Here is a 22,437-nt window from a genome sequence, read left to right as displayed (position 1 = left end):
CTTAAAGGACAGATGTTAAAAAACATTGTCAGAAATATTTAGCTTACAATAAAGATATGGAAATTTTAGAGTTTAAGTATTTAGGATTTGGAAAAAGTTATACTCTAAGTGAGTAGTCAGGAACAGATATGTGCATTTACCAACCAGTAGAATAATAGAAAGAAAGTATGACTAGGATTGAATTTATTTGTATATTTGCCTAGTGGCTCAGACGGTAAAGTGTCTGCCTACAATGCAGGAGACCCAGGTTCAATCCCTGGGTTGGGCAGATCTCCTGGAGAAGGAAATGGCAACCTACTCCAGTATCCTTGCCTTGAAAATCCCATGGACGGAGGAACCTGGTAGGCTACACTCCATGGGTTCGCAGAGTCAGACATGACTGAGCAACTTCACTTTCTTTCTTTCTATTCTTTTTATTGAACTACAGTTAACATATTCATTTCAAGTGTACAACATAAGTGATTCCACATTTATATACATTGAGAATTGATCACCACTACAAGTCTAGTAACTTCTGTCACCATACAAAGTTATTATTGTAATTATCTCCATGACATTTATTTTTATAACTAGAAATTTATACTTCTTAATCCTCTTATTTCAGCCAACACCCTATCACCCTATCCCTTGCTAACCACCAGTTTGTTCTCTGTTATCTATGAGTCTGTTTTTATTTCATTTATTGTCTGGTTTTTTTAGATTTCACATTCAAAACAGTTCATTTTATCCCAATTCATAGGTATTGCAGTTTTTGCAAATTGAAATTTTGTGGCAACCCTGTGTTGTTGGATGATAGCATTTTTTAGCAATAAAGAATTAATTAAGGTATGTATATTGGTTTCTTTTAGACAAAATGCTTTTATGCATTTAATAGACCACAGTATAGTGTAAACATAACCTTTATATGCCCTGGGAAACCAAAACATACATGTAACTCACTTTATTGTGATATTCCCTTTATTGCCATGGTCTAGAACCAAGCTCACAATTACTCTGAGGTGTGCCTGTGTAAGTGAAATCATACAGTATTTGTCTCTCTGTCCCACTTACTTCACTTAGCATATATTTACCCTCTGGTCCATCCACATATTACAAATGGCAAGGTATCATTCTTTTTTAAGGCTGAGTAATAGTTAGTGGGGACAAGAGCCACTTTGGAGGGGCCAAATGGGACAGGTGGGTTGAGTGAGATGGGTCCCAGGGAACACCAGGATAAGGTACACAGCTTTAGCTCAGTTGATGGAGTGGGACAGACATTGTGTGTGCCAGCCCTGAGCCAGCTAGGTGAAAGAGAGTGAAAGAAATTTGGGACCCACCATTGCTTTCATCTCCAGAGAAAGTGCCAGCAGAACCCTGTGCCTCTGGCACCTGTCTTTATGTCAGTGATCTCCTCTGTGTATGGCCCAGGTTCTTTTCAAGCTGCTACCTGTGTGCTGGGACTCAGAGGGAATGGGTTTATGTGCAAGCCCTGCAAGAGAGAAATCTGTTTCCCCACAGCCCTCCAGCTCTCCTGGACATAAGCCCCTCTGGGTTTCAAAGTTAGATGTTATGGGGGGAATCATCTTCCCAGTGCAGGACCCCTGGGGCTGGGGAGTCCAAGGAAAAGCTCAGACCCATCTCTCCTCAGGGTTGGGGAGGGGGTTCTCCATGAACGTGATATCTCTCCCACTTCTGGATCACTGCCCTGAGGGTGGGGGTTCTGACTAGACCGCATCTCGGCCCCTCCTACCCATCTCAGCGTGGCCCTTTCCTTATGTCCTGAGCTGCAGAGAAGCTTTTCTGCTCGGCTTCAGGTTGTCTTCAGAGACGGTTGCTGTGTGTGTAGTTGTGGAGCATCCCTGGGAGGGGGTGAGCTCAGAATCTGCATACTCCACCACCTTGATTCTGACTCTGACTAGAGGTGAATGTTTTTAAAGGGAAGGACAGATGGACAAAATCCAAGTTCTGGAACAATGACTGCATTTAAGAGGCTAGAAGAGGGGTGGGTTCTTTGCTAGAGATTAAAAAAATACACAATTCCCCCCGCTTGGAACAGCTAGAGGGCCCAAGGCATATTTGTAGCAGGTGATTCCAGTTACAAGGGAAAGTAAAGAAAGACAAACGAGCCAGGGAGAGTGAGAAGTTTCAGTTAAATTAATCAGTGGATTTACCTAAATCTGGGAAGTCATGGCCTTGATGATAGAGTCAGACACAGCTCTCCAGAGCTGCATGGGAGGCACCTAAAAAGAACTTGAATAAACTAAAAATTAAATTAGCTCTGAAGATTAAACAAAGCTAAATACATGTGCTCATGGAATAGGATGAATAATGTAAAGCACCTGACATCCATATTTAGTTGCAATAAAAATAGATAATGTTATTTTGGAAAAGAAAATAGTACAACCTTTTATAAACAACACAGATGACTTTTAGCCAAAATCTATATCCCTTGGATAGATTGCCTGAGCATAATTATAAATTAGCTGCAAGTAAGTAAAGCATCCTATGCCTTTCCATTCTGTGCCTTTGTTGTTTGAGTTTTATGGGGATTTATGACTATGGGAGAATTCAGCATCCTTTCTGCAGGCAGCAGCTCTTAGCTGGGAAAACAAGGAGAGTGGTGGCACCACTGGGAGAGTGAGAAAGGAAAAAGGCAGAGTAAATGGAGAGCACCCCATAGATCTTTAAAGATCATTTCTAGAGTCAAGTGACTAAAGCCCCCATGTGCAGGACTGACATCCTGCCACGGTTCCTCTGGTGAGAGTTCAGCTCTGTGACTGATTCTGCCTGACAAACATTTGCAATACTATGCATGTAGAAAAATCTGAGGGAAGAGTAAGAGAAGAGTGCACGGAGGCAGTTTTGTTCTACGGGAAAAGATAGAAAGGGACTCGAATTCAGGATGAATTTACAGAAGAAATATTTAACTAGATATTATAAAGTGCTAGAATGGACCACCAGGAGTTTTTTACAAATCCATTAGGCATGTCTCTGAAGAAATTAAGAGCAATCGAGTCAATACTTTTGTATAAACCAACTGTGCAGTACACAGTGGAGATATTATCCTGGAATTAAGGATGGCTTTGTTCAATTTTTATAATCCCTTCAAGTTCATTATTATATGGAATGGGAAAACAGTGGGATTAAGGTTCAGTCCCTGGGTCAGGAAGATCCCCTGGAGAAGGAAATGGCAATCCACTCCGGTTTTCTTGCCTGGAAAATCCCACAGACAGAGGAACCTGGTGGACTACAGTCCATGGGGTCACAAGGAGTCAGACATGACTAAGTGACTAACCCAAGAACAGATTTGCATCTGCTCATTTATGATTCAGTTGAAAACCTACTGTATGTCAGGCACTGAGTTAGGCACTGGGATATAAAAAGGAACAGGAGTTCCCACTCACAAAAATATCATAGTCTAATAGGAAAACTATGAAAGTAAACCAATCACTAACGCCATAAAGGAACAAGTGTTACCATGAGGGAAAGCACAGATTAGTGTTACCTGATCCAGATAGTTCTGGGGAAAGGTGAGCATCAAAAAGGCTTTCTGGAAAAGAAAATTCCTAAACTGAATGGATGATGGAAATTAATGGAAGCTGTCTAGGTGAACAAGGGAAAGAAGGTGACTTATGCAAAGGTAACCATAGAGGTGAAGGCCAGGAGTCCAGAAAGAACAGGATTGGTCCAAAGAACTGAAGTAGCTCATTAAGGCAGAGCAACAAAAGTGAAGACAACCAGGAACGAAGTCTTAGCCTAGGATACTGAGAAGGTTTCCCTGGTGGCTCAGATTGTAAAGAATCTGCCTGCAATGCAGGACACCCAGGTTCTATCTCTGGGTCAGGAAGATCCTCTGGAGAAGGGAATGGCAACCCACTCCAGTATTCTTGCCTGGACAATTCCATGGACAGAGAAGCCTGGCAGGCTGCAGTCCATGGGATCGCAAAGAGCCAGACACAAGATTGAGTGGCTAACACTTTCACAGGATACTGAGAATTTGGACAGTATTCTAAAGGCTATGAAAAGTCACTGGAAGACTGCAAGGCAAGGTGTATTATAGTTAGATTTATGCTTGAGGATGATCACTGTTTTCAGTTGGCAAAAGATTAGACCAAAGTCAAAGACATTAGTTAGGAGAGTGCTGAATGATATGAGTGAGATAATCTGAGTAATAGTGCAATGGCCTAATACACTGAGGGAAATAGCAGTAAAAATAGAAAGAGATATATTTGAAATAGAATCCATAGACTTGATAGATCTAGGTATGTAGAAACGGGGAGAGAAATGACTCCAACACTTGAACCACTGAGTTAAAAAGTGGTATGACGGTTGAGAGTCTGCATTCTGGATCTCATGCCTATGTGACTGCCTGGGCCATGAAAACAATAAGCGTTATTATTAATCGAATAGTGTAATTTGTCTAAATGAAGACAATTAGTGGAGGAACATATTTCAAGGAGGGTGAGTGTATTAAATTCAGTTCTGCCTTCATTGTGTTTGAAGTGCCGATAGAATACACAGGCACAGTCAGAAACACAGAATTAGAGCTAGAATAAACATCTGACCCGAAGATATAGATTTGAGAACAAATCAGGTTTTTGAAGACTCTGGAGTAAGTGTAATTATAGGAGGAAATTTTGTGGAATTGAAAGGAAACCCTGGAGTAGCTTGAATTATAGGGCGACTAGGATGAACAGTCTATGAAATTAACAGAAGAAATTTCCAAAGAGGAAGAAGGAAGAAGAGGAGAAATAGAGTCACAGAAGCCAATAGTGGATGAATAAAAGAGGCAAAGATAAGAACTGAATAAACACCCAAAATAGGTGTTGGTAATCTTTGTGAGAAGCATTTCCACAAAAGCGTAGGGAAGAAGAATAAATCAGATCTCATGCAGTTGGTGAATGAATTGATGCGATGAAGAAAACTGGAAAGAGAGAATAAGCAGCTTTCCTAAGCTTGACTGCGACAGACAACAATAATGACGGTGAGGAACGAGACAGGGTATTTTTATAATTGTTTCACTTGTATTTTATTTCTTGAGATGAAGAAATCACAATGGGAAAGAGGTAGTTGAATGGGAGGATTTATGTGTAGATACACAAGCCAGACCAAGTATTGGTAGAGCCCAGTTTCTGAGGATGCAAGAAAGGAAACCATAGAGTGTAGGCAAAGCTCTCAGACAGGAAAGGGGGCATCCTTGTTTCCCTTGTCAGCGGGGTTTGTGTCTAATTCACTGACCCATTTACAGCACCTAGCACTATGTCTGGCACATAAAAGTATCCAATAGGTGTTCATTAAATAAACAAATGGATGAATGAATGAGTGAAGGAAGGAATGGATAAGATACAAAAAAAAAAAGAGAGAGAGAGAGAGATGAGGATGACTATGTTGCATTAGTTTTAAGTGCTGGGGCAGGAAGTGGTGAGTTCTTACAAGCTGGTCTCTGTTTTCTCAGTAATGGGATGGACAGTATCAACTGAGAATGAAGAAGCAATCCAGAAAGAGGGAACATGGGAAAGTTCCCACGAAGTTCATTGTGGAAAATGGGAAAGGCCAGTGGCAGGGAGAACGGGAACAGGATTCAGTCCCATTCTTGTTTATAAAAGGTGAACTAGAGCACTAGTAAGTTGTTCCTGCCATTTAGTCACTAAGTTGTGTCCAGCTCTTTTGAGACCCCATGGGCTGTAGCCCACCAGGCTCGTCTGTCCCTGGAATTTCCCAGGTAGAGTGGGTTGCCATTTCCTTCTCCAAGGGATCCACCTGACCCAGGGACCGAACCCGTGTCTGCTGCATTGGCAGGATGATTCTTTACCACTGAGCCACAGGGAAGCCCAATAGTAAATTACAGGTGGTTTGATTTCTTCATGACATCTGAATACTTGCAGTGGACCTCTTCTAAGACTTATTCCCAATAAACATCTCCAGCAAATTAGGAAAACCCATCCCTTTGTTTGGACAAGCAGAGGTCTTTACTCATGGTGTCCTGTTTAGAAGAGCCGTTTCTTTGTCCTCAAGGTTTGTTTCCTCTTCAGTTGCAGCAAGTGACACACCCACAACCAGAACAAGTCCACATCTAGCACTTCATTCCCTTTCACTGAGGCAAAGATCTTAAGACAAAGGGTCAGATCAGACCAAACGTGATGCGTTGCCGCAGGGCAGGGATTTTCACATTTACCAAAATTGCCATGGGAAGCTCTGCCTCCAGATTCATAGGAGCCAGGTGCCTCGCTAAACCCCTTCAACCGAAACGTTGTGACAGGATGAGTTCACGGGCAGTAACTCCTTCCTCACCTTTCCTTCATCAGCATCCTCAGCTGACGTTCCTAGTGTTCAGTCTGTTTTTCTCTCCCCTCAAACATCTTGGCTCTTTCCACTGTGGATACTTCCGAGTTGTTATTGAAGTATAGTTGATTTACAACACTGTGTTAGTATCAGGTGTGCAAAAAAGTGAATCAGTTAAACATATGCACATGCCCACCCTTTTTCTTGGATTATTTTCTTATAGAAATCATTAAAGAGGACAAAGTAGAGTTCCCTGTGCCACACAAAAGTTCTTATTAGTTATCTGTTTTATATATAGTAATGTCTATGGACTTCCCAGGTGAGGCTAGTGGTAAAGAATCTGCCTGCCAGTGCAGGAAACATAAGAAATGCAGGTTCCATCCCTGGGTCCAGAAGATCCCCTGGAGAAGGGAATGGCAACCCACCCCAGTATTCTTTCCTGGGAAATCCCATGGACAGAGGAGCCTGGCAGGCTACAGCCCACGGGGTCACAGAATTGAACACGGCTGAGTCCTTGGTGTGTATATGTCAATCACAATCTCCCAAATTCTAACTGCCCCCTACCCCCTGGTAACCATAAGTTTGTTTTTAACAAGTGTGACTTCTGTTTTGTAAATACGTTCATTTGTACCTTTTTTTTTTTTTAGATCCCATATATAAGCAATATCACATGGCATTTGTCCACTTTATCTTTGGAGGATTTTGGAAACATACTTAAAGGTGATTAGCCTTGGGACAAAACCAACACACTCCATTTTGCACATAGTCCTTGACTTTAACTTGGCTATTGACTTTATCTCAAAGAAAGAGGGTATAATGAGGTACAGACACCCTTAATAAACAGGGATCCACATGATCAAGGGTGCTTGACCCTTCTTGTTCAAATGCAAGTATACTGGGTTCTTGTGCCTCACTGAGACCCTTGAGATGCTAAAGGCAAAACCAGAGAGGCTTCACATAAGGACACTTTTTTCTATCAGTGCTACACTTCACACTTTAGCATCACGCAGAAAGTTTGTTTATTTCTCAGAGGAGCTCTCCCATCTCAAAAAGCCTGTGCCAGCCACTCAAAATCCAATGCAGACCCAAATTCAGACAGGTGAGAACTGCTGTTATTCACCACGGCTTTTAAGCTAATGAATAAAAGCTTCTGTTGCTGGCTCCTCCCCAACTCCACCCAAATCCTCAGAAAAATTAATTAAAAGAGGTTGTTAAATCACATCAGACTTATGGTACCCTTCTAAACATGCTTTAAAATAGATAATTATCCATGCATAAACCACAAATAGAAAAAGCACTCTGGAAATTTTTTTAAAATCATGAAGACTAAGGCATACACAAAGAGAAAAATCTCACAATCCTATTAAACTCATTCAAAAGAGAGACATTTCTAGGCTGAGATGGTATGAATTATCTTCTCAAATAATTTTTAATGGCCATTAAGAAACTCTTGGTGGCCCTTTAAGTTTTGCAAATGTAGACTCACTTGCAGATGCTGCTACTATCTTTTTTTAAAGAGTTACAGAGTAAAGCTATTAGGATTCTATTCAATACAGCCACCTTCCTGCCTTAGCTAAACTGACCCAATACAATCCCATTATTAAGGATAGTTGTTGTTATTTAGTCTCTAAATCATCTCTGACTGTTTTGCAACCCCGTGGGCTGTAGCCTGTCAGGTTTCTCTGTCCATGGGATTTCCCAGGCAAGAATACTGGAGTGGGTTGCCATTTCCTTCTCCAGGGGATCTTCCTGACCCAGGGATTGAGCCTATGTCTCCTGCTTTGGCAGGTGGATTCTTTACAGCTGAGACACCAGGGAAGCCCCAAATATTAGGGATACAGTAAAGTTATTTAGTAACATGGAGAAATATAAAGGATTCTTTCAAAAAACACTAGTAATTTTATCATGAAAATGAATCATGGTGATTAGCAAGGCTAAAATTCACAAAACCATTTTCCCTAAAGAGAAATAGAAGTTTCTGCTTTTAGAAGTAAAACATCTTGTTACACAGTTATGTCGTAGTGCCAGGGGAAGTAGTGTGCACATAAGCCTCTGTAATAAGGAGTGATTACCCTGTGTACTAACTAGGCTATATTTCACATATGTTCCATGTTTACCATCATCATCATAAAGATTTCAACATATTATATTTTAATGCGTGTGCTCATTCACTTCCGTTCTGTCCAACTCTTTGCAACCCAATGGACTGTAGCCCACCAGGCTCCACTGTTCATGGGATTTTCCAGGCAAAAATACTGGAATGGGTTGCCATACCCTCCTCCAGGGGATCTTCCCAACCCAGGGATCGAACCCATGTCTCCTATGTCTCCTACAATGCCAGGCAGACTTTTTTTTTTTTTTTTTACCATTGAGCCACCAGAAAAGCCAGGATATCTTAATAATGTATTGCAAATTTATCAACCTTTTTTCTACTCCAAGTCTGTAGCCAAAATTCAGCCTGTACCAATTTGAGTCTCAGAGACAGACTTTTGGGTAAGGTGATGCTAATGGTAAAGAACTTGCCTGCTTATGCAGGATGTAAGAGAAGCAGGTTTACTCCCTGGGTTGGGAAGATCCCCTAGAAAAGGGAATGGCAACCCACTCCAGTATTCTTGCTTGGAGAATCCCATGGACAGAGGAGCCTCATGGGCTCTGGTCTATAGGGCTGCAAAGAGTCGGATACAACTGAAGCAGCTTCACACACAGAAAAAAATAGCTTTATTTTTGGGGGGTTCCAACTGGTCGGCGGTCTGTGTGCTTGTGGGCAGCATACAGTTAACTTCTTTCACCTGGTAGGAGTTTTAATATCTTCAAAACAGCTCAAAGATATTGTTATGTGTATCCCTTGATGCGGAACCAAGACCCTGCCCCAAGGCTGCACTACTGTTTCTTATGTGCTCCTGTCTGTCTCTGCATCACCTTCCTTCCCTGATTAGCACCTGTTTGAACCTGCCTGTAGGAACTCAAGGAAGATCACGGAGGCTAGATGAAACCTTTTTCCTGAAAACGAGAAGTAGGGACCCAGAAAGACTTTTGTGCCCAGGAGCCTCCTAGTGTCCTGCTGGGTTTCAAAACCCCTAAAAAGCAGGACATTTTCCCTTCAATAGCAGAAGCACATCCCAACACAAATTCTAACGGGAAGGCAACTTTACCAGCTCTCCAGGAGCCTGGAGGGCTCTAAAAATTCCATGAGATTCTTACAACCCTCCTCAGAGCCTCCCCACTTAAGGTCCAGAGTCACTGTATATAACGCTACCTTCAGTTCGGGTTCAGTTCAGTCACTTAGTCATGTCTGACTCTTTGCGACCACATGGACTGCAGCACTCCAGGCCTCCCTGTCCATCACCAACTCCCAGGGTTTACCCAGACTCATGTCCATTGAGTCAGTGATGCCATCCAGCCATCTCATCCTCTGTCGTCTCCTTCTCCTCCCGCCCTCAGTGCTACCTTAGATTCTTCGATTAGCATCATGCCCCCAGGCCACTTGTCCTATCTTCCTCCCATCAATGTAACCAGGCAAGTAGTCTGTCCCACTTGCCTAGGTAGTGGTTTATTAACCTTTCTGATAAGTAATATTATTGATAGGTAAAATTTGTTGAATACCTGATTGAGCGTTCTAGACACTGTTTAGACCTTCAGAATCAAGGTGAAAAAACCTTGAGAAATGTGATGAGTAAATAAGACAACTAATTTACTAAGGTCAAAGACTTCTCTTTTACAGCAGACCCATAGACCTTACACCTAGGGAGTGGAGTTAGAATCAGGGAATAAATACACTTAGTATATAAATAGGGCTTCCCTGGTGTCTCAGATGGTAAAATGTCTGCCAGCAATGCAGGAGACCCAGGTTCAATCCCTGGGTTGGGAATATCCCCTGGAAAAGGAAAGGGCAACCCACTCCAGTACTCTTGCCTGGAAAATTCCATGGACGGAGGAGCCTGGTAGGTGACAGTCCATGGGAATGCAAAGAGTCGGACACGACTGAGCGACTTCACTTACTTACTTAGTATATAAATAAAAGCACATAGTATATCGGATTGTGATATATCAGAATGTAGAGAAAAATTAAGCAGATAAGGAGAATATGAAATGCTGAAATAGGAGGGGTATGATTTTAAATAGGACAATCAGAGGAATCAAATAAATAGACCATTTTTAGAGTGTAGTGTTGTTTTGATTCTATATGCAGGCATTAGTCAATGTCATTTGTAAATCAATGCCTGAAACACCAGGGTTTTTTCCCAGCGATAAAATGTTCAAACAAGCTGGCCTACATTAGTCATTTGGCTTTTAAGCACAGGAAGTATAGCATTAGTGATACTATTTAATTATATTTCATAAACTTGTAAAACACTTATTCCAAAAGGAAATGTATTCTATGTTCTAATTCAGAATTGAAATATTTCTCAATGGTGGAAATAAAGACCTCTAGGTAGGTCACTGATTGAGGGAGGTTTGTAATAAATATTTCTGTGTCCAAATAGTGTTGCTAAGTCGCTTCAGTCGTGTCCAACTCTGTGCGACCCCATAGATGGCAGCCCACCAGGCTCCACCGTCCCTGGGATTCTCCAAGCAAGAACACTGGAGTGGGTTGCCATTTCCTTCTCCACTGAATGAAAGTGAAAAGTGAAAGTGAAGTCACTGAGTCGTGTCCAACTCTGAGCAAGCCCTTGGACTGCAGCCTACCAGGCTCCTCCGTCCATGGGATTTTCCAGGCAAGAGTACTGGAGTAGGGTGCCGTTGCCTTCTCCAAATAGTGTTAGCCCTCTTCATTTTTTTAAAAGAAAGTATAACAATCTCTACTTGTCCTTCTCAACTGGGCAAGAAGAAACAGTTGCCTTTTTTAGGGACAGAATAAGAGACTTCCATCTTTTTGGTGGCAGCCAGAGTGGTTAAAAGGAAGATTGGGACAAACTGCCTGAATCAAATCCCAGGTTTCCACTGGTAAGTGGTATATGAGAGAAAGAAAATGTTAGTTGCTCAGTCATATCCAACTCTTTGTGATCCCATGGTCTGTAGCCACCAGGCTCCTCTGTCCATGGGATTCTCCAGGCAAGAATACTGGAGTGGGGCGCCATTCCCTTCCCCAGGGAATCTTCCAGATATAGGGATCAAAACCAGGTCTCCCACATTGTAGGCAGATTCTTTATCTTCTGAGCCACAAGGGAGATGAGAGTACCTTCCTCATAATAGTATTGTCAAGATCAAAAGAACTAATATGTAAGTGAAGCACTTAGAACAGTGTTGAGGTCCTTTAATGGACCAGAACCTGGTGGTCCGGAGTCCATGATAAAAAAGTAAAGGAGAGAGAAAGAGGTTGATATTCCTTGGTTTACGCAGAAAACCAATAAAGTCCCTGACATGAGGCTTGCTCTGTTCACAAAGGCCTCAGGCGCCCTCTTTAGGGGGTGAAGGCGTGCCTCCACCAGAGGGTCTTAGAAGCCCGGGCAACTCTGCACTCCAAAGAAGTAGCCTGAGAGAGAGAGAGAGAAAGAGAAAGAAAGAAAGCAAGACAAGGAGACCAAAGCTCTGATGGAGCAAAGGTGTTTTAATCAACATGGTGTGGGCATATATATTGTCTTACAAGGTAGTTATTCTCAGTAAAGATAAAGATTAAAATTCCAGACTTACAAAATATAGGTGATCCATATTAAAGAGAGAGAGAGTTGTAAACAATCACTTTTACCGTATGGTTCATAAGAAGGAAGAGGGTACTTAGCACCGTATTGAAAAACTAACGAAGGAAATGCCTGGATTCCTCAGCCCCAGGAGAGGCTTGCCTCTCCTCTTAATTCTGAAATATTCAGGAATTAATAAGGAACAGAGGATTCCTGACAGATCCAAAATAGCACACACGAAGCCTCCTGTTAAATGCTTCCTGACAGAATAGGACTTGATGTTTTCTGTATTAGTTTTTAAAACAGACTTTGCTTTTCTAGCATTTGCTATGTCCCAGTCACTAGCATTAGCACTTGATATACATTGTCTCATATATTCACACAAAAACCCTGGGAGTTAGGTAAAATTTTTTTCATCATCTCACTGAAGAGAAAACTGAGACTCATAGTGTCAATAGGGCCCAATGTCTAACAGTTGGTAAGTGAAGGGGCCAAGACACCAACACAGAGAAACTTCTGTAAAAGAAGAGTCTTTGGCATTAGTAAATTAGGAGTTTTGTATAAAAACCAAAGGACTGGCTTGCTCAGGGACAGGAGGGCCAACTACTAATCAATGTGTGGATTCACCTTCTCCAGCTGGCTCCTGTGATGGTTTCTACCGTACTACTGACTTAATCACCCATGAGAGTGCATATCTTCTGGAAAAGTAACTCCCAGGATTATTGAAAGTACAATGTTGTTTTTTGGGGGGGGAGAGTTAATGCTTACTTTTATTTATTTATTTGGCTGCACCAGGTCTTAGCTGCAGCAAGTAGGATCTTCTAACTTCCTTAAGGCATGTGGGATCTAGTTCCCTGAGCAGGGAACAAACCAGGAACCCCTGTATTGGGAGCGTGGAGTCTTAGCCACTGGACCAAGAGGGAAGTCCCCAAAATACAGTGTTAACATTACATTTTCTAGGTGATATTTTTTTAGAGAGGTAATGGTAACCATGATTCTATTGTTGTTGTCCTGTTGCTAAGTCCTGTATTACTCTTTAAGACTCCATGAACAGTAGCACACCACGCCTCCCTGTCCTTCACCACCTCCTCAAGTTAGCTCAGACTCATGTCCATTGAATCACTGATGCCATCCAACCATCTCATTCTCTGTCACCCCCTTCTCCTCCTGCCCTCAGTGTTCCCCAGCATCAGGGTCTTTTCAGTGAGTTATCTCTTCACATCAGGTGGCTAAAGTATTGGAGCTTTAGCTTCAGCATCAGTCTTGCCAATGAATATTCAGGGTTGATTTCCTCCAGGATTGATTGGTTGGATCTCCTTGCAGTCCAAGGGACTCTCAAGAGTCTTCTCCAACCACAATTCAAAAACATCAATTCTTTGGCACTCAACCTTCTTCATGGTCCAACTCTCACATCCATACATGACTATTGGAAAAATCATAGCTTTGACTATATGGACCTTTGTCATAAGAGACATCAAATATTCAATTAAATCTTTGGTTCATGAGCTGAGAGCCAGCATTATTTGGTTAATATTTCTTATAAGCTCATCAATAATTAGATGAAGAGCTTTTAAAAATTAGTCATAAATTACAACAATAATTTGAAATAGGCCATATGCCATTTGTTGTTTTATTTCAAGCGTTCAACTTTCCAGTTGCTAGGCAAACTACAGTCAAGTGCCAAATCTAGTTCTGCTGCTTGATTCTCTAAATAAAGTTTTAATGAAACACAGCAGTGCTGGTCATTTAGGTGCTGTTTATGGCTCCTTTTGTGTTACAATAGTAAGGTTAAGCAGCTGAGACAGAGAGTATATGGCCCCAAAAGGCTAAAATGCTTACTCTCTTGCCCTTTATAGTAAAAGATTTCTGACCCCTAAACTATTCCTATTTAAAAGTTTATCTTTAAAACTATAATATACTTAGTAAGCATGCTAAGTGATGTCAATCATGTCTGACTCTTTGTGACTCTATGGACTGTAGCCCGCCAGGCTCTTCTGTCTATGGGATTCTCCAGGCAAGAATACCGGAATGGGTTGCCATGCCCTCCTCCAGGGGATCTTCCCAACCCAGGGATCGAACCTGTGTGTCCTGCATCTCCTGCGTTGCAGGTGGATTCTTTTCCACCAAGCCACCGGGAAAGCCCCTGGATACCTATATAGGCACTGGTAAATGGCAGATGTTGAAAAATAAGTGATAGATACTTAGTACATAAGTATGTTTGAATTCCACAAAATTATTCAAAGCTGAAAAAGTTCAAGCTTATCACAGACAGGCTAAGTTAACAGTTAGCATATTTCCTCCTTCATCTTGACTCTGTATCCCCTTAAAGAACTTGCTGAGCCTGTTCCATGGGAGAATCTTTGATTTCAGTAGGCTCTAAACATGCAAAGTTAAGATGCAGAATGACAGCTAAAGAAACAGTTTTCTACAGTTTCATAAGTGACAGAGAAACCACAGATGACTAACTTTTTGACAGCAGGAGGTAAGACAGAACAAGAATGGCTGTCAAAATGAGATTTATCTCTTTTGGAGGCACCCTTCACCTTACTTTGGTGCACATTAGCAGAGTATCAATCAACATCCACCAATGGGAAATGAACTCAGCATGAGTCGTACTGAGTTAGCATCTCTTTAGCTCTTTACATTTCCTAAGTTCTTCATAACCACATATCCAACATTTCTTTAATTCTACAGACTATTCCCCAGAAATTTTTCTTCAGCATAATTTCAGTCTGATCTATCATCAATCTCTTGGACACTGAATCTTTACATACTGATTTTAGTTTTTAATTTCAAGCATTTTTTTGATGCCAAACCTTGCCTGAGGAGCTAGAGATAAAAATATGTACTCAAATTATTCCCACCATCAAGACCTTGTGGACCAGGAAAGAAAAAAGTCCAAAATAAGAATGACATTTGCGATTAGGGCTAGAAGTATCAACCAACCATGTGGAACTCCATGAATTCCATGTGGAATAGCTTTAGTGATTTTTTTCTTTATTTATATAGTTGTTTATTTCCTGAACATTTATTGTGCTTACCAGGTGGAGACCTTCGTGTTGTTCTTTGCATGTAGGGTAGAACAGCAATGCTCAAGGAGCCATCATCATTCTAAGGAAGTTTGTTATTTGTTTAGTTTATAATAAACAACCAAAAGAAGCAAAAGAATCCTTTCAGAATGTGATTATTAGTACAGAGGAAATAGACAAGCAGAGATGGAAGTGACTTAGGGAAGGGTTAGTACTAACCACTCTCTCTAAAAATATTAACTTGTCTGGATCTCTGTCTCTTCACCTATAAAGAGAATACCTACCTCATAAATACTATAAAATAACTCAATAAAGCCCCCTACATTATGCTTAAGACATGGGAAATTTCACCACTCTAATTGTAAAATTAGTCATTGTTTATTGAGGACTGCTGGTCCTTTATGTAAATTATTTCATTCATTCTTTATACTTACTTCCATTTCACAGTTGAATAAACTGAGGCTTAGAAGCCTGGGATGTCTTGCTTGGTGCCCCACAGTTAGAAAGAGGCAGAACTAGAATCAGAATCCAGCTATATCTGGCTTCATAACCTGTTCTCTTAACCACTATACCAGCACTTCCTGGGCAATATCATTGAAAAAGGACTCTAAAGATGTAATAATCTGTGGCAAAAGCATGGGCTTCATAGCACAGAGCCAGTATGCCATGGTTTGCCTCATAGACTTTGTAGATTCATTTGGGTTTCTAGTCAAATAGACAAAAAGCAGATAAATGTAAAGTGGCTCCATTCAGTTAGGTTAACTGCTGTTATTGTTAAGTTGCTAAGTCATGTCCAACTCTTTGTGACCCCATGGATTATAGCCTGCCAGGCTCCTCTGTCCACGAGATTCTTCAAGCAAGAATACTGCAGTGGGTTGCCATTTCCTCCTCCAGGGGATCTTCCTGACCCAGGGATCAAATCTGGGTCTCTTGCTTGGCAGGCAAGTTCTTTACCACTTGGCCACCTGGGAAGGTCAAGTTAGGTTAATACTTGATGATAGAACAAGCAACCCTCACCAAGGATGCAGATTTCAAGTTAGGATAAGGAATACAACATTCCCTTATGTTAGGAAGGTATAGTATATGTTACAACATGTTTCCATGATCTCCTTGCAATAAATCTTGAAACATACATTTTCCTATATGACATGCTCAGAAAGCTTTGAATGGTGATGACTAGTGAAGCTAAAATTTCAAACCATATCTTCTGATTCTCACTCTAAGTTCCATGTTTAACATATCAGAAAGTTAGAGTCAATGAAAATGCTGAATTTATTGCTCTACCTCCCCTATTTTGTCTGTCACTGTGGGCTCTTCCGGGATGGCTAGGTAAGTAACTCTGTAACTCCGGAGAGGCCCAAGCCTGGTGCAGGCTGTCTCTCCAGGGAGAAAAACAGGTAGAGAAGGAGTTGGCTGCCTTTCAGATGCCATCCGCCCTGTAATCAGGGACTTTGTCCAAGACCTTTAGAACAAGACAACGAAATGCCCACTCAAAGTTTGGCAGCCCTGAGAGCTTTGTTGCTCTTTAGAGACCACCTCTCTTCCCCTCCACCACTCACACTTTACATTTTAAGACATTCCCACTGATTTCCCATCCCTGCCGGGTGAGCAGCCGAGGGATCACTTGTCTGTATTACAGTCTACAGTGTCACCCATATGGGGCCAGAGAAGCATGAGGGAAATAAGATTGGGAATCTCTTCTTCATAAAGGATCGATATCTTCATAGAAGTGAGATAGCCCGTAACTGGATTTCCAGCTCAGACCCAGCCAAGATGCCTCATGCAGAATTTCTAAGGTCTCATAAACACACCCTTGGCACAAGGAAAGGAAACCAAAGTAAGACTTATTAAGATAAGCTCTTCCACATGCTTAGCCATTCACCAGTAATTTACCTGGAAGAGAAAACACTCAGAAAAGACCAAATAGGACACTCAACCCATGGCAGATGAACTGGTGCATTGTTCAAGCATGGCTCATAAAAGAATTCACTGACATTTTATTTTCTAAATTGAGATGTCATTATAATTTGAATCCCAATTGTGCCAGCTGAGTTTTTCCCTTCCCAGCATGTTTCCAAATACCCACCTCCTGTGAGCAAGAAAACATCCAAGCAACAGGAGGGAAGCCTGCTTTTTCTCATGTACAGTTATCAATACCCAAACCTCCCCCTACAATAGTTGCTAGTACTGTGGCAAGCTTTGCAGCTTTGCAAAGGTTACCTAGCACACAGCTGCTTTCTACTCTTAGCAGAAGAGCCTGAAATCAGAAACATTCCAAAAACATGTTCCATCAGGACTTGGTATCACAGTATGAATAGGAATATCTTTGTTAAGTGCTGATAAACCCTGGATAGCATTAAGAATTAGTTTTAGGGGGTTTTGTGTGTTTTTTTTTTAACCTTATCTGGGCTCTTTTTTTAAATTGAAGTATAGCTGACTAACAATACTAACAATTGAAGTATAGCTGACTAACTATAGCTAACTAACAGTGTTGTGTTAGTTTCTGGTGTACAGCAAAGTGATTCTGATATATAAAAAATATATATTTAAGAACATATACATTCTTTTTCATATTCTATTCTGCTATGGCTCATTATCAGATATAGAATATAGTTCTCTGTGCTGTACAGTAGGATCTTGCTGTTTATTTTATATATAACAGTTTATATCTGCTAATCCCAAACTACTAATTTATTCCTCCCCAACACTTTGGTAACTGTAAATTTGTTCTTTATGTCTGTGAGTCTATTTCTATTTCATAAATAAGTTCATTTGTATCATATTTTAGATTCTACATAATATAGAAGTGATATAATATGGCATTTGTCTTTCTCTATTTGGCTTACTTTACTTAGTATGATAACCTCCAAGTCCATCCATGTTGCTGCAAATGGCATTATTTCATTCTTTTTCATGGCTGGGTCATATTCCATTGTGTATTATATACCACATTTTCTTTATCCATTCACCTGTTATTGGACACTTAGTTTGCTTCCATGTCTTGGCTATTGTAAATAGTGCAAGAGTGGAGGGCATGTATCTTTTGGAAATGGAGTTTTCATCTTTTCTGGATATATGCCCCCAAATTGCTGGGACTGCCGGATCATATGGTAACTATTTTTAGTTTTGGGGGGAACTGCCATTCTGTTTTCCACAGTGGCTACACCAGTTTGCAACCCTGCCAACAGTGAAGGAGGGTTCCCTTAAGAATTAGTTTTTCATTCTCCCTACTCTTCTGCACATAGAGCCTCCATCAGTTCCAACCTTTAAGCACATGTTTTGGGGTTTTTGTTTGTTTGTTTGCTTTTTTAATTTGGCTTCCCTTATAGCTCAGTTGGTAAAGAATCTGCCTTCAATGCAGGAGATCCTGGTTCAATTCCTGGATTGGGCGGATCTGCTGGAGAAGGGATAGGCTACCCACTCCAGTATTCTGGGGCTTCCCTTGTGGCTCAGCTGTTAAAGAAGCCACCTACAATGTTAGAGACCTGGCTTCAATCCCTGGGTTGGGAAGATCCCCTGGAGAAGGGAAAGCCTGCCCACTCCAGTATTCTGGACTGGAGAATTCCATGGACTATACAGTCCATGGGGTCTCAAAGAGTCGGACATGACTGAGCGACTTTCATTCATTCATTCATTTGGAATTTTTTTTTTTTTTTGCAAACATTAGGGAAAAATATTTCTTCTCCAAGTTCTGGGCATTATATTGAAGAGGATAAGGAGATTTTCAAGTCAAACATACATCTCCTTAAAGTGTGGCTTTATTCTTTAGTGTATGACTTTTCTCAGCATCAGTCTTGTCCTTTGTAAAATGCAGATAAAGTAAGGCAGTTGTAAAAAAAGTGCCAAGCACATTGCCTGCTACAGAGTAGGCATCTCATATATCTTCATTCTCTTCCTCTCTTTCATCTGCCAATTCCTTTTGCTAGATTGGAATACCTTTCATTTTCATCCAGTTTTCTGCATTCCAGATTGAAACATGTGAAGAAATACTGCACAGTCCCCTCGTCACACAGCCTCTCAGAGATTCTCAGAAAGTGAGGCTTACAACCACTCAGGTCTCTCTCACCCTGAGAGGCATTGGTATAGTTTTGCCCTGAGCCCTGGCTCTACTAACTGGAACAGCTCAACCTTCCACCTTTTTTTCCCACTCTTCCTGTGTCCGTGCCTCTCCCTATCTTTGCTCTTGAGAGAAAGGACAAGTTTTGAGGGTTCATCCCACATCAAAGCTGGGTGCAGAGTGTTAAGTATTCTCCACAAGAGGTGACTCACACTTGGGATTTGGTGATGCTCAGTGATTATCCTGGAGAACTTGAGGAGTCACAGCAGAAAGGCCACATCGTGTTACACAGAGGTGTGCCACCCCATGACACCAACTGTCACCGCTGCTCTCGAATCTCCTCCACAGAGGGCCAACTCCAGGCTCTGCCAGCACACGCAGCACCCCTGGGATGCAGACTCTGGTTTTCTGTCCCCACAATCATCTCACTCAGGAAACAGCTCTGCTTAAAAGAGCTGAGGAAGTCCTCAACACCCATAGAACACTGAAGAAAAAAACTTTTCTTCAGTTTCACTGGATATACCACACTTACAGATTTACACTTGGAAAGTCTTGTATCACCATCTTTTTTTCACTTAATTTCTCCTTCTCCACCCTCAGCCATCACCAAAGATAACCACAGTGTCTCTACTGGGAACCCCTGCTAATACTTTCATGGATCTTTAAAATCAGAGTAGAGCCCCAAAACCCTTCAAAATTCTTACCAGAATGACTATTCTGAGTGGAACATTTAGATACAGTACTTGACAGGTGGAGTCAAGAAGCCTATGCCTTAGCATCCCTGTGTGGCTTCTTGTCAAGAAATCTGCAAGTAATCCACAACACAGGTTATGGCCGTCCACAACCTCTCCACCATGAAGCACCACTCAGACTTGATTCACTTTTATTATACTTTTGCTGACTTAGAGTTGATTCCAACCCCTTCTCTGGCCCCATCATTCAATTTTTAAATCCCATCAATGATCTCACTCCAAGATATGAAACATCCACATTGAGGATAACTGTCTTTTTCAAACTGTCTGTGAAGACAGTAAGTCAAAACAGAGCAAAACAGGCTGAAAGTGGAAAATTCCAGGGGCCCCCAAGCAGTGTTGAGGCTTGGCTAAATTCAGATTTGCATAATTGTCTAGTCAAGTTTTTCCTTCCATTGTGCCAATTAATGTCACTAAATGCAAAGGGTCATCAATCACATTAATCACAGGTCATCTGGGAGGAAACATATTCCCAGTAACAGAACATTTTGTTAATATGCAGCTATACAGGAGAATGTGGATAAGTTCCAAACACAGAATGTATTGTTACCCTTCAAAGAATGGCATTAGAAGATTAAAGGCTAACTTTTATATCCATTAACCAACAAATGTGTCCAGAGGAAGTACACTTCTGAAAATAAGAGTATTCCAGCCAGAAGTGCAAGAACTAGAGCACTTTGCTAATTTAAAGAGCCCTACCCCCAATATCTTTGGAAGGACTGATGCTAAAGCTGAAACTCCAGTACTTTGGCCACCTGATGTGAAGAGTTGACTCAATGGAAAAGACTCTGATGCTGGGAGGGATTGGGGGCAGGAGGAGAAGGGGACGACAGAGGATGAGATAGCTGGATGGCATCACTGACTCGATGGATGTGAGTTTGACTGAACTCCAGGAGTTGGTGATGGACAGGGAGACCTGGTGTGCTGCAATTCATGGGGTTGCAAAGAGTCAGACACAACTGAGCGACTGAACTGACTGACTGACCCCCACACAGACTTCCACAATTATATTTTAACACTTGCAAAACATATTTACTCAGTAATCATTCAGCTGTGCATGAACACATTACATCACAGGCATGTGTTCGCCCAACCTGTTGTACAATCCGACGGAAGTTAGTTGTTGATTTACTTTGTTCATGAAGCCTAAAACAGAACTTTAGCATTATAGAATGTGAGATCCAACCTGATAAAGAGCTTATTTAAAAGTTAAAGTTACCTGTTATGACGCTTTTGATAATCATTCATTATAAAAGAAAAGTGGTAAATATTCTTCAAATACATTTGCTGATGTGGTTGTCATCTCCTGTTATATGACTTTGCCTTTTCAGTTCTAAGAAAGATTTTTCAAATTGCCCTGCAATTTAGATAGTCTGCCACTAAATGACAGCTAAGTGTTTAAGTGGGCCTTTTATTAAGTAATTTTTGTCTAACCATTCTTTTTAAAACTTCTATAGATTCCGTTTTTAACTTAGCAGTACTTCTGAAAAAGGATTCAATTATTTGCTTTCTTCTCCAAGTGACACCTGTATATCTTTCTATAATGCCATGTCTTCAACAATATTTCAGTTATAATGAACTTTCGAAGAGAAACAACAGTAGGTCCAGAAGCCAGGGTCCCGAGTCTAGAGAAGCACTGTGTTCTTAGTTAGCTACAGGATATTAAAATAAATTCTAGTTATTTCTTCAACACTTCAAGAAACTGTATCACCTCTCTGAATGCAGCAATTAAGATGATTATCAACAATCACTGTGGTTAGGAACTGAATGGAGGGATGCATATACCCCAGGGGCTGTTTCCCTTTGCCTGGCCGCATAACCCCCAATAACAAAACCCAATCATGTGAAAATATTCACAAACATGTCTGAATATTGTCTCCTCATTAGTAGCATATAAGTTAGATTTGTGTGGAATGTTCAAATTGGAGAGATTTGGAGAGAAAGCCAGATTGTCTATTTACTGGCTCAGAATGTGAGGTTCAGACGTGTCACGTGACCTGTCCAGTCTCCTCAGAGCTCAGAGGTGGACTGTGAAGCCAAGATGCCGGATGTCCACTGTACTTTGTCCCTCACCCACATGCAGAAGGACCGTGTCACAGCCTTTATCTCCCAGGAGGGAATGTCTGGATAATAGCAAGAGCCATGACCAAGCACAGGATTTTTTTCTGAACCATACACAGAATCAAAAATCGGAAAAAAAATTTTTCTTTATCAGTACAAGAGTTTCAACTAAATCTCCCAGAGTACTCTGAGATATTGATGAATTGCCCATGACTTCCTAGATGGACTACTAAACTAATCTTTGATGAATCAAAATTTCCTCAGATTTTACATAACCAGATCCTCATAAGTGATATAGTGTTAATTGGGCTATAACCCCAAAAGACAGAAGTTTCTATTCTACTTTTTACGTAATTTTATTACTTTTGCATCTTAAATTTTCTTGTTTGTTTTTTCCCTAGGAAATACATTAGTATGAAGGATTCTTGTCTGCCTTGTTATGACAATTTTTCCCTAATCAGTACTTCCTAAATGTAACACTCCAATTTGGGGCAAAAATCATATGTAATTTCAGGGCTACCACTGATTCCTGCTGACATTCTTGTCCAGTAGCTGAGTTGTATCCAACTCTTTGTGACCCCATGGACTGCAGCACAGCAAGCTTCCCTGTCCTTCACAATATTATCATTTCAAATACTTCATAAACATTATTTACAGCA

The 22,437-nt window shown here is 41.1% G+C and overlaps 1 protein-coding gene and 1 long non-coding RNA gene across 2 annotated transcripts in view; both read left to right on the top strand.

Annotated features, from left to right (window-relative positions):
- Positions 1-22,437, top strand: part of LOC120879077 (thyrotropin-releasing hormone receptor) — a 44,426-nt gene that overhangs the window by 14,442 nt on the left and 7,547 nt on the right. The gene's annotated exons all lie outside the window — the stretch shown is intronic.
- Positions 846-17,906, top strand: LOC120879078. Its single transcript, XR_005724701.1, has 3 exons — positions 846-945; positions 4,746-4,751; positions 17,896-17,906. It is a non-coding gene; the product is annotated as an uncharacterized LOC120879078 (long non-coding RNA).

This window comes from Oryx dammah, unplaced genomic scaffold, assembly GCF_014754425.2.
Source record: "Oryx dammah isolate SB20612 unplaced genomic scaffold, SCBI_Odam_1.1 HiC_scaffold_19, whole genome shotgun sequence".
Classification (NCBI taxonomy): domain Eukaryota; kingdom Metazoa; phylum Chordata; class Mammalia; order Artiodactyla; family Bovidae; genus Oryx; species Oryx dammah.
The sequence above is the reverse complement of the archived record's forward strand: the minus strand, read 5'-3'. Positions and strand labels throughout refer to the sequence as shown.